This window comes from Peromyscus californicus, unplaced genomic scaffold, assembly GCF_007827085.1.
Source record: "Peromyscus californicus insignis strain IS unplaced genomic scaffold, ASM782708v3 Scaffold_21__1_contigs__length_65335640, whole genome shotgun sequence".
NCBI lineage: Eukaryota > Metazoa > Chordata > Mammalia > Rodentia > Cricetidae > Peromyscus > Peromyscus californicus.
The window spans coordinates 31,097,658-31,111,484 of NW_026294514.1; positions in this window are offsets into that span (position 1 = coordinate 31,097,658).

Here is a 13,827-nt window from a genome sequence, read left to right on the forward strand (position 1 = left end):
AAAGGACCACTGCTCCAGTTGTGGTGGCTCACGTCTGTGAACCCAGCTCCCAAGAAACGAAGACAGGAGGCTTGCCATGAGTTTGAAAACAACCTTGACTACAAAGTGAGATGCTTTCTCAACAAACTTAAAAACTCCTGGTCCCAATGTTGCCTGCTATGATCTCAGGGTACTGGTTATTTTTGTTGTCAACAACTTGACACAACCTCGAGTCACCTGGGAAAAGGGAACTTCATATAAATAACTGTTTCCATCAGATTGACCTGTGGCCCTGTTGAGTCTTGATGGATGTGAGAGGGCCCCGCCCACTGTGGGTGGCACCATCCCTAGGCAGACAGGTCTGGACCATTTAAGAAAGCTAGCTGAGCAACCTAGCGAGTGAGCCAGTAAGCAACATTCCTCCGTGGTTTCTGCTTCAGTTTCTGCTCGATTTGAGTTCCTGCCCTGACGTCTCTCAAGGATGGACTGTGGCCTGGAAGTATAAGCCAAGTAAACCCTTTCATCCCCCAAATTGCTTCTTGTCAGGGTGGTTTGCCACAGCAAGAGAAAAGCAAACTGAAACACCCAACTACTTGGGAGGCTGAAGCAGGAGGATGAGAAGTTCAAGGCCAGCCTGAAACCGAGTCAGACTGTTTCAAAATAAAATGTTATAAAGAAGAGTGAGGCCATCTCTCAGCATCTGCCTAGCATGTGTGTATTCAAGCCCCAGTACCCTCTTACACCAAAAATGGAGAGGGACCATTGTCTGTCCCCATGATTGTGGATGAATACGTGAGGCTGGTTCGTGGGACTGAGGGAGCAGAGGACCAATGAGGCCACTGAGATTCTGCAAGCCATCTGAGGTGAAGCTGACAAGACTCACTTGTGTGCTGAGGGTCACTCCCAAGGATGCTCTGGAGACCAGAATCTCTGCTGTGCCTTGAGTGCACACGTGCCCCATCACTTGGTCCCCAGTTCACGGTGCCGTTTTAGAAAGCTGTGTCTGGGGGGACCTAGCTGGAGGAACAGGATCTCTAGATGAGGGATTAGGAGTTAGATCCCCAGCTGTTTCATCTCTCCCAGGCTCTAGGGAGATGTGGGGGGATTAAAAATGTGCACCACCACACCTGGCTTTCTCTGACAATTTGAGTTTTTTATTTCCTTAAAAATTTAAAATTAGTCCCAGCACTTGGGAGGCAAAGGCTGGTGGATCTGAAAGACTCCCGAAGGTAGTCTTCCCTCTGGAGAGACCCTCGCCCAGAGATCACACCGAGACCACAAGTCCGATGCAAACAGCAAGAGGCTTTATTCAGGAACACGGGTACCCGGGGCGACACAGTCCCTCCAGAGACTGAAGAGACTGGCGCGCCGACGGGCTGGAGTGGAGGGTTTTTATAGGGTTGGGCAGTGGAAGGGCGGGTACAGAAGCAAGAAGCATGTTTTACAGGGTTCTGATTGGACGACTCATATGAGGCCATGGTTTACAGGGTTCTGATTGGACGACTCATATGAGGCCATGTTTTACAGGGTTCTGATTGGACGACTCATATGAGGCCATGGTTTACAGGGTTCTGATTGGACGACTCATATGAGGCCAGGTTCAAACTCAGGACAGCTCGTGGTTTTTCCCCGAGCTCGACACGCCTGCTGACCTGGCTCCCATCCAGGGTACAAACTGTCCCTCCGACCCTCCAGTTCCCTGTTCTGGGGCCAGGTGGCCGACACCCCGCTCGTTCCTGCGCCCATGTCCTCCAACTGAACCCTCCCCGTACTCCTCAGGCCCTGCTCAAAATGGCGTCAGGCCAAGCAAGCATGCTGGGGCACCTCAGCACCACCCCAGAAGAGTCCCGGGGTCCCGGCCTGCACCTCCCTGCAGGGCTCCCCAGTCCTCAGGCCGCGCCACCCCCACAGGGTCCCCAAGTCCCCAAGCTGCGCCACCCCGGGGGCACCCGGGCCCCAGTCTGCACCGCCCGGAGGGTCCCCAGCCCTTGGCCTGCTCCACCACGCAGGGTCCCCGGCTCTCGGCCTGCTCCATCCCGCAGGGCCCCGGGCGCCCGGGTCGCGGCCCGCACCACCCTCGCCGGCGGCGGCACCGGGCGCTGGCGCCGGGCAGCGGCGCCGGTCGGGCTCGAGGACACGGCGGGCCCGGGCTGGGAGCCTGCGGTCTCTGCCCGCCGCGCTACGACGCGGGGCCCGGGCGCGCGGGCCGCTGCGGGGCGCGCATGGCGGGCGCGGGCGGCTGGCGCGGGGACGGGGATGCGGCCCGGCCTGCGCTGCCCGCAGCTCCGCTCCTGGCGGCCTTTCAGATCTATGTGAGTTCGAGGCCAGCCTGGTTTACACAGAGAGTTTCAGGACAGCCAGGACTATACAGAGAAACCCTGACTCAAAAAAACAAACAAACAACAAAAAAAATTAAAATGGTTTATTTATTGTTTTAAAAGCCTTTAATTTGTTAACATTTAAGTTTGTGAAAAAATACTTTTTTATGTAAAGCGACTATTTCTCCTTTTCTTCATGTCTATCTACGTGTTCAGACCATTTCTTTTCCTATTGATTATTTTTCATTTTGTCTCACTAAGTTCTTGGTAAAGACAGAACAGATCAATTTTATCACTTATTCAATAAGTACATCCTATTTGTCGTTTCAACACTGACTCATTACCTTGCATGCCTCTGCTTAGACAAGGGCCTCTTACATTTGTCTCACTTACAACTTCCTCTGCTTTTTGCCCCCCAGAATTTTACACAACCCTGGGTATATAGGTATACAAAATAGAAATAGGAACCAATCGTCTATAATTAATCATAAAGAAATATAGATACATATTAGGTTTTTTTTTTTCAAGACAGGGTTTCTCTGTGTAGCCCTGACTGTCCTGGAACTCATTTTGTAGACCAGGCTGGCCTCTGCTTCCAGAGTTCTGGGATTAAAGGTGTGCACCACCACTGCCCAGCAAAAGAATTATATTTTAAAACAATGATCTGATATATATATGTATATATGTTTATCATTTATTAAGTCAAAAGCAAATTTGTACATTGATGATATTAACATGTTGTTTAATTTTAGATAAAGAATCAAAGTTAGTTAAACAGTAGATACTGCAGGACATAGAACATCTTCTACTTTTTTCCAGAATTGATTGATCTTTGATTGCATCACACACAATGCTGAGAAGGCCATTCTCGCAAATAGGTAACACAAAATCGCAGAAGTGTGTTTAGGACCATTTCGGAATTGTTGGAAATTCTGCTTTCATCCAAAGCCAAAACTCACTTTTTTATTTTATTTTATTTTACTATTTGGGGCTGGAGAGATGGCTCAGTAGTTTAGAGCACTCGCTACTCCTGCTGACGACCCAGGTTCAGTGCCCAGCACTGACATGGTAGCTCACAATCATCTGTAAGTCCAGTCCCAGGAGTCCTGATGCCATCTTCTGGTTTCTGAGAACTCTAGACACACACACACACACACACACACACACACACACACACACACACACACACGCTATATATCAGGAAAATATTTACACATCAAAATTTTTAAATAAAAATAAATATAAAAACTTCATTATATTTTATGTGCATGGGTATTTTCCCCCACATGTCTATCTGTGTACCATATGTGTATGTCTTGTGCCTAGTGCTTGTGGAGGCCCAAAAGACAACATGATCTCCTGGAACTGGAATTAGAGTTGCTGTTATGTGGGTGCTGGGAATTGAACCTGGGTAGTTTGCAGGAGCGGCCAGTGTCCTTAACCACTGAGCCATCTCTCCAGCTCCCATTCAGTGGATTTTTTTGGTAGGAGGGGCTTTCAAGACAGGGTTTTTCTGTGTATCCCTGGCTGTCCTGGAACTCATTCTGTAGACCAAGTTAGCCTCAAGCTCAGAGATCAGTCTTCCTCTGCCTCTCCAGTGCTGGGATTAAAGGAGTGCACCACCACACCCATCAAACCCATGAAGCCCCAGCAGCAGCTCAAACAGCAAGTTTTAAAATAAAAATTTCAATATACTAAAATATACTAATTTAATACATTGATGGTAGAAATAATGGTAGGAAAATATTAAGTCTTTGTTTTCTGTAATTAAGTCATAGTGTTTCTCTTGGGCAGAAAACTCATAATATTCAATTGTCATGCGTCAGTTGAGGTGTTTTGGGCAGTGTTCATTTGGTGTTGCATTGTGTGACAGCATGTGCAGTTTAAAGTGCTCATGTTGTATGTTCTGAACGGATAATGCTAATGAAACATGATTGCTTTCAATAACACCTCAGCTTCATTACACACTTGATTTGAATTTTTTTGTTTTGTTTTGCTGCCTATCCTGAAGCGTTTTAGTATTGCCAGCTTTCTTGCAATCCCCACACTCAATTTTATGACCCCAACTAGGGACATGACCCCCCCCCCCCAGTTTATGAAGCTGGGACTTTCAGTAATGTTCTGTAAAGAAACATGATGCTTATGATGTTCCCTAGAGATGATGAGATGTTATGTTTTCACATTTTCAGTTATTGATCAGGGTAATTATTGAAGGTACCCCCTAAAAGAAGAGCCCCAGTGACTGGTAATCCTGCATCATGTCATTCCTTATGAAACTCATGAGGTGCGTAGAGCCTGGAGCTTGCACCATCAACAGATTGGTAGAATCTGTGCCTGGTTTCTGTGTTAGGTGGCAGTCACCAAGGACCATCAAGTATCATACGTAAGTTAAATGGAACCATGCTGAAGCAAGATGAAAAATGGACAAAAAGCAACACAAACTCTTGTGTTTAAGACTATCCTCTAAATCCGGCGTGGTGCTGCACCCCTTTGATCCCAGCACCCAGGAGGTAGAGGCGGGAGGGTCTCTGTGAATTCAAAGGCAACCTCCTCTACATAAAAGGTTCCGGGAGAGCAGGGCTTCATAGAGAGACCCTGTCTCAACAAAACAAAACAATAAATGTGCTCTAGATAAGAAATAGGTTTTCAAGCCGGGCGGTGGTGGCGCACGCCTTTAATCCCAGCACTCGGGAGGCAGAGCCAGGCGGATCTCTGTGAGTTCGAGGCCAGCCTGGGCTACCAAGTGAGTTCCAGGAAAAGGCGCAAAGCTACACAGAGAAACCCTGTCTCAAAAAAAACCAAAAAAAAAAAAAAAAAAAAAAAAAAAAGAAATAGGTTTTCTACACTCTAAATTTTCCAGCAGTCTTTGGTAATCCCTATGCATTCCCATTTCCTGTTCAGGGAATTAACAGTGAACACAAAGGGCTCAGTCACTTACACAGGACCATGGGGGCGACTGCTGCTCAACTCCAAGGCTGCATTCCTCCTGGAGGGAAGCATCCACCCCCCTGCCTCTTACAACATCTAGAAGATAGGGCTCTTTGGTTTCTGGTAACACTTCAAGGTGGACTCTCCTTCCTCTTCTCCCCTCTTGTAGGACCCTTGGATTACACTGAACCCACCCAAACAACCCAGGATGCTGGCCACTTCTCAACATCCAGAAATCCATTACACCAGAAAAATCCCTTTTACAAGTACATAAGGTAAGACAGCCACAGGCTCATAGGATTAGGGTGAGGACATCTTGGATAATCATTATCCTTCGAACCTCAGTTTTGCAGGGGCACCAAGGCTGCTCACAGCCAAGGGAACTGACCCTCAGCTGCACTGCCCTAGGTCCCATGTAACTACAAAGGGGTTCAGTATCACTACATCTATGTGTATCCACGAAGGGACTGTGGTGAGCCCGTTGGAAAGCTCTGACACAAATATATAACAACGTAAGAGATGATTTCTTGCCCCATCAAGAGATGGGAAACCATTTGGGGTCCTGCACTTTGTGACTAGTGGGCAATGCCCCGGGCACATTCCCTTGACCTTCCCACTTCTAGTGAATGTCGTTGACTACCACCTGACAGCGTTGACTCTTCCTGGATGACTTCCTCCAACAGCAAAACTCTCTTCCTACCTGAGGGCAGAGGATTCTGCCAAGAGAAGTAGCTCTCCTCACATGGCAGGTGAGGACTGGCATGCATATGTCCCTCCTGCAGATGACTGTAATTTGAAGCATGCACTTGACATTCAGTTTCACCCAGCAGATTTAAGCCATGGATGTGTGTAGTGATGGACATCTTGACTGGGTACCCATCCTTTCTTTCTCTGTCTTCTCACTCCTGTCTGCTTCGGGGTCAAGTTCTGAAGAACTCACACCAAGGGGTGGGGGGGGGGGGGAGAAGCTTTTAAAGAAGTGGTTCTCAACCTGTGTGTCACGACCCCTTTGACAAAGCTCTCTCTCCAAAAATATTTACATTATGATTCATTAAAGTAGCAAAATTACAGTTATAAAGTATCAGCGAAATTAATTTTCTGCTTGGGGGTCATCACTACACGAGGAACTGTTTTAAAGGATCTCAGCATTAGGAAGGTTGAGGATCTTAGCTGATTTAGAGGTTCATAGCTGAGAAAGGAACAGACGGACCCACGAACAGCATCAAGGACAACACGGAGAAACGTGAAATGAGGATCGCTTGAGCAGAGGCCAGCAGGAGCCATTCACTCCTCGTTACCTCCATCACTGCATTCCTGGGTCCCAGATGCCATCCAGAGGGAAGTTCGGTGAAGGAGGAGGACAGGTCCTGAGCTGGCTAGGCAGCTGCCTCAAGAAGATGACTCCTAAGCTGAAAGAGAAATGACTGAGCTGTCATCAGGGTTAAGTCTCTACTTTTGCTATTGGGAGAGAAATGGGGAGTTGATAAAAATGGCTGAGCACAAAGTATCACCCCTGTCCCCTGTAGTTTGTGTCTCGCTATTTGTTTGATCTGTGGTCCATTCATGTTGGGACGACGAAAGGAACTCCATGGAATATGTTTATTAGATAATATGCAGTACACAAACACATTAACCAAACCCAATTGTTTTGCTCAGTCTACATACATGGGTATGCACACATAATGAATATCATAGTCCCCTAAGTTGCCCTGTTCTGATGACTTTAAGAAAGGAAGATAGCGAGAGCCATGTTGAGGACCAGCAGTCCCTGAAAAGCTCCAGTGTTCCAAGGAGGCTAGGTGAAGCTGGCCTCCTGCAGGAAGGATCTGAGCTAAGAAATGATGGGGAGGGGGAAACATAACAGAGAAATGCATCCTGGCTTCCTCCCCTGAGCCAGTGAACCCAGACAGATGAGGCGGGGTCTCGGATTTTATTGTACAGTGGAAAGGAATGATGGTTGGTTTTAATAACCCCAGCTATGTTGTTCTGGCAATATCTGTGTGATTGGAAAAAAAAAAAAGACTTATCTTCTATAAATGCATACTGAAGTGTTCCATGAAAAGAATATGAATTTGCTTCCAAATACAATAGCAAAAATAGATGGAGAAATATATGAAGGGGGTAGGGAGAAGAAGTGAGGTTGTCACAGTGTAGGAAAATGATCCATTCTGGGTGACAGGAAAGCAGGCTTCTTTATTCTGTTCTTCATTGGTTTTTCAAGACAGTTTCTCTGTAGCCCTGGCTGTTCTGGAACTCGCTCTGTAGACAGGGCTGGCCTAGAACTCAGAGATCTGCCTCTCTCTGCCTCCCGAGTGCTGGGATTAAAGTCGTGTGCCGCCGCCACCTGGCCCCTGTTTTGGTTTGTTTGTTTTGTTTTTTTAATTTTATTTTTTGAGACAGGGTTTCTCTGTGTAGTTTTGGTGCCTGTCCTGGATCTCTCTCTGGCCTCGAACTCACAGAGATCCACCTGGCTCTGCCTCCCAAGTGCTAGCATTAAAGGCATGCTCCACCACCACCTGGCTCCTGTTCTTGTTTTTTAATAATCTTTGAAGAGGTTTGTATCAGTTATCCCTCCTAGAACAAGACTCAAAATTGGCATCATTCTTACAAAAATAGCACTAGTAATACTTTCACTTATAAAAACCTCACTAAGAATTTTAGAAGGAAATGATGCTCAAGCAGCTCTCCTGGTTTTTATTTTATTTTCGTTTTGAGACAGGGTGTCACTATGTGGTCGTGGCTAGTCTCAAACTCAGATTCACCTGACTCTGCCTCCCGGGTGGTTGGAATAAAGGCGTGTGCCACCACCACCTGGCCTGTCAGCTTTTCTGGCTTTGCTTATTTACCCTCTCTGCCTCCTTTAAGAAGTCAGAAAACCAGGAGCACATGTGTCCCCATGAAAACATGGAGGAAGATCAGGGTTTTCAGAATGTCTGAGGAATCCTTTCCTTTTATCCTTTCTCTCCAGGCACTGCCCAGGCTGAGTCAGAGCTCTGCCCTTAATGTTCCAGATGGTGATGTCATTGCCCTCGATCCAGGAATGAGGGCATCAAGGGAGATGAAGAGGGAATAGAGGAGAATATCAATGCTGTGCGAGCATAAGGGACAGGCAGGAGCTTGCTGTGCAGTGGATCTGAATATCTGCTTCTCTTCTCTGTGTGGTCTGTGAAGCTTTTTGCTACCCAGATCCTTCCGGAAATGTAGAGATGCAAATGTGTGGGACTTGGTCATTTCCTCTCCTGGAAGAAAATTGATAGATGATGACTGTCCTACCATATTTTCTAGTAGTCATTCAAGACTTCGTGGTTTAAACACCAACTAACTCCAGGCTTAACTGTGTAGCCACCTGTTTCCCCCAGTGTGAAGAAGTACACTTCATATGACAAAGGGAAACTCAGCTGGAGAGGGAATGTACCTTTCTTGGGAAGATCTTTCTACAGTCTGGAATCCTTTTATCAAATCTGAAGCACTGTTTTCAGAACCCTGCCCCACTAGATGCTAGGAAAGAACTAGGCAGAAATGGTGTGCTAGAATTACAAAGTTGCTTTATGATTTTGATCATGGTGTGTAGTGGGTAGCCGTTCCAGCTTTGACCTGGAAATACAACCCTCTTTGAGGCTTCGGTAACTGTCAGGCCTATAAGACAGAGCCAAGAGAGGACCCCTAAAGACCCGAGATCCGGATGGGGGAGCTCTCTTGGTTCCTGGCCCCTGGATGCTGGAGGGAGACCGAGCAGAATTCTCCAGAGAACACCACTGGACTGCGCTACACCTTTCCCAGACCCTGTTACCTATCCCTTCACTTGTAAGTTACCCCACAAAATAAACCTCCCTTTTAACTACTTGGAGTTGCCTTAATAATTTCACTAATAATGATGGAGTTTTTCTTTGAACTATTTAAGCAAGGCATAAACATTTAGTAAAAAAGAAAGGCAGCCTCTCCGACACAACAGTGTTAGTTTTCTTACTATTATTATTCTGTTTCTAGTGTGGTGATGAGGACTGTCTAAGAGCCGGGCATGGCAGCACAGGCTATCTAAGAAGCGGGCATGGTTTATTTCACTAAGTATTATGTCTTCCAGGTTCGTCAAATAAATCAGAATTGCCTTCCTCTTGAAGAGTGAATAGTATCCTGTTACATGTGCATTCCATATTTCTTTTAAATCCATCCTCCCATCAAAAGATGGGTCATTTTCACTTCTTGGCTAATAAATACAATACTATGACAAATACAGTGAGTGCATCTGTCTCTTCACTACCTTTAATCATAGGCCTAGACATGTAGTTGCCAGGCTATATGACAGTAGTTGCTATATTTTTTTGTGCACTAGGTTGGTCATATGACAGCTCCATGCTCTTTCCCACATCATTGCACAGTCTATCAACAGCTCAGAAGGGTCCTAATTCTTTTTATAAAAGCCACCCCGATTCATGAGACATGACTTCTCTGTGGTTTCCCTCTGTTTCTTTGATGGGTAGTGATATTAATCAGCTTCTTTAAAAAGATTTATTTATTTATTTGATTTAAATGTATATGTGTCTGCCCATATGAGGTTATGTGCACTAAATTCATGAGCCCACAGTGGCCAGAAACGCTACCAGAACCCCCGGAATTAGAGTTAAGGTGGTTGTGAGAAGCCATGTGGGCGGTGGAAACCGAACCCTGGTCCTCTGCAAGAGCAGTAAGTGCTCTTACCATCTCTCCAGCAATCTGACCTTCCTTTAATGTGCTTGTTGGTTCTCTGTGTGTCATCTTATCCTCCGACATGCAGGACTTTGTCCAGGTCTAAATTATTTTTGTCGCCGGGTGGTGGTGGTGGCGCACAGCTTTAATCCCAGCATTTGGGAGGCAGAGGCAGGTGGATCTCTGATCTTGAGGCCAGCCTGGTCTACAGAGAGAGTTTCAAGATGGCCAGGGCTACATAGAGAAATCCTGTCTTGGGCTGGAGAGATGGCTCAGTGGTCAAGAACATTGACTGCTCTTCCAGAGGACCCAGGTTCAATTCCCAGCACCCACATGGCAGTTTACAACTGTCCATAACTCCAATCCCAGAGGATCTGACACCCTCACACAAACATGCAAGAGAAATCCTGTCTTGAAAAACAACAAAAAAATATTTTTGTCAAGTTATGAAAGTTCATTCCTGTTGCATCTGGATATGATTCACACCCATTAATCCTCCCCGCTTTTTTTTTTTTTGTTTTTTTTGTTTTTTTTGTTTTTCTGAGACAGGGTTTCTCTGTGTAGTCCTGGTTGTCCTGTAACTCACTTTGTGACTAGGCTGGCTTTGAACTCACAGAGATTCTCCTGCCTCTGCCTCCCAAGTGCTGGGATTAAAGGCTGTCCCAGCACTTCCTGGCTGTTATTGAATTTTATGCACGTAGGAGCACAGCTTCATCCTCTTAAAAGATTTGACTATTTGACTATTTTACTGTTTGACTATTTTGTCTGCGTGGATGTCTGTGTACCACGTATGCATCTAATGCCCTCAGAGGTCACAAGGGGGCATTAGACCCTCTGGAACTGGAGTTACAGATGGTTGCAAACCACCATGTAGATGCTGGGACCTGAACACGGGTCTTCGGCAAGAGGAAGCGGAACTCTTAACCTCAGAGCAATCTCTCCAGTGCCCCCAACTTTACTCTTTCATGCATGGATGCCTACTTTTTCCTGAACAGTATTTGTTGAAGAGATTGAATTTCTCCACTAAGGGTCTTGGCACACTTGTCAAAGGTTGCTTGTTTATATTTAAACACGTGGGAGTTTATTTCTCGATGCCGCATAGTACCCTCTTGGTTTATTTGTCTGATTTGACAACAGCACCACATTCTGGGGATTGAACCAAGGGTTTTTTGCGTGATAGACGAACACTCTACCACTGAGCTACGCCTCTGCCCCAGTACCTTTTGTATCTCTATAGCTCTGGAATATGTTTTGGATTCAGGAGTAATTCCTGAACACGAGTACTTCCCAAAATTGTTTAGGTTATCTGTTGCCTCTTGGGATTTCATGATGAGATTTTCTGTTTCTGCAAAGACAAAAAAAAATATTTATAAATCATTTGGGTTTTGATGGTGATTGCTTTGACAGTCTATGGTCCTTAATAAATGCAGTGAAGACTCAAAAAAATGTAATGAAATCTCCCGAGACAGCAGACAAGAGCTTACAGTATAAATGTGTGGAATTTTTTCCCCAAAATTCGCTGTAAAATAAAATTATTATAGTGGAAATTTACACTGATAGCTTCAGTGGACCCAGTAGAAAATATTAGACAATAGTTGATTCCTTTGACAATCATGATCTTGTTAATAACAGTGACAGCTATGACTATAAAATCATGCCACTTGCTTGCTGCAGAAAGAATTTATATCCTTAGACTTTATGTTACTGTGGTCCAAAGAAGCATTTCCCAAAGTTACAGTCCCTGAAATATTAATTCCTCAAAAAAAAGGTTTTTTGTTTTGTTTTTTTTTTTTTTTTGTTTTTTTTTTTTTTTTTTTTTTTTTTTTTTGGTTTTTCGAGACAGGGTTTCTCTGTGTAGCTTTGCGCCTTTCCTGGAACTCACTTGGTAGCCCAGGCTGGCCTCGAACTCACAGAGATCCGCCTGGCTCTGCCTCCCGAGTGCTGGGATTAAAGGCGTGCGCCACCACCGCCCGGCCGGTTTTTTGTTTTTTTGTTTTGTTTTGTTTTGTTTTGTTTTGTTTTTTATTTAACAAGCTGGGAAGCATTCCAAACCCCAGTCCATATTCCTCCAGTTAAAGACTGGTCATTAAAGGCTCTGAGAAGCAATGTGGCACAGATGTGAAAAATGAGTTCAATGTTGTATGAACTAGTGTATACCAAACATTTACAGATGAAGACAATTATTTTTAGTGAACCTTATGACTAAACACACTATGAGCAGAGAATTTTAAATGAATGGTTTTTAGAGACTGGATGGTAAATACCAAGATTATTCAAAGCGGGGCAGGATTGGGGGAGAATGGATTTCCCCCTTTGAATCTGTTATATCCTGGAAGTGAGATTCGGCAGGCATGGGGACCTGGATGGAGTGGCAACAAGAGAGACTGAGCAATTTCTTCCCTATACCTTTTGCATCTTCTCTGGGAAGCCATGCACCATTTCAAAGGTTACCATGACTTTGCAAGAAAGGAGACAAAGGTTTTGAGGGAGAATTGCACCATGCGAGACTGGCTCTGTGATGTGGGATCTGCTCGACTGCCTTTATGTACGGGGATGATTTTGTAACATTTCCCTAGGATGGAATTCACCAGTATATCACCTCATCCAGCATGCTTAATCACAATTAGTTGTTTGTGTATTTTCTCCTTGACCATGATATAGCCTTCCTCCTAATTTCTCTTTCATTTCTAACAAATTGCATCTTCCAAAACATCGTAAGAGTTCAAAACCCTTTAAACAATGTATTATTTATCTTTCTGGCCACGCAGATTCCTTTAGAGTCATTACAATCCATCAACGGTGCATTTGCTGACTTAATAATAAGCAGATTTGGTTTTCAGGAGACTGGGGCAGCCGTAAAGGGCAAACCCATTAGGGTCTTTCACATCCATTAACAGCGTGCGGGGGTGAGGTACTGACTTCAGCCACCCCAGAGCTCAGGAGCCTGAAGCTTATACAATTTCAGAGGCCCTTCTTCAGAGAAGTAATTTAAATTACCAAGTAATAAGAAATATTAAATATCCGCTTAGAATCATAAAATAATGCACCACCACCACAGGAAGATGGTGGAATCTGACAAATATTAAAAAGTTCTCAAAATTTTGGAAAAAAACAAAAGCCTGTTTACTGTCCAGTTACCTTATCTTCCCAAACACAACTATTTGTCTGTAAATTATTTGATGACGCATGCATAGAATAATGATGTTTCTGTCATATTTTACACGTCAAGACTGGAAGGAGAGAGTGGTGTTCTCTCTGGGGCATCCAAGGTTGCTTCCTTGGGCCCCAGTGCAGAAGACTCCCTCTCAGATTCACCGCTGGCTGTTGGGCTTGTCACATTACCATGCCTATGGAAACGTCTCTCAGTGGTCTTTCACAGAGGAGCTGGATGGTTTCAGGGCCACTCTGGATTCGCTTGCTTTGTTGCAGGGAGTCATCTGGTTTCATTTTATTGTTTTTGCTATTTTCTTAATAATGCTCTTTTAGTTTTTGCTGTGGGATGGTCTGTATGTCAAATGTGTTGCTGATTGGTCAATGAATAAATCACTGATTGGCAGTGGCCAGGCAGGAAGTATAGGTGGGACTAACAGAGAGGAGAATTGAGAGAACAGGAAGCTGGAGGAGGAGACACTGCCAGCCGCCATCAGGACAAGGAAGATGTAAAGTACCGGTAAGCCACAAGCCACGTGGCAAGGTATAGATTAATAGAAATGGATTAATTTAAGCTGTAAGAACAGTTAGCAAGAAGCCTGCCACGGCCATACAGTTTGAAACCAATATAAGTCTCTGTGTTTACTTGATCGGGTTTGAGCGGCTTGGGACTGGCGGGTGAGAGAGATTTGTCCTGACTGTGGGCCAGGCAGGAAAATTCCAGCTACAAGTTTTTGAAATTATAATATAATTACATCATTTCTTCACT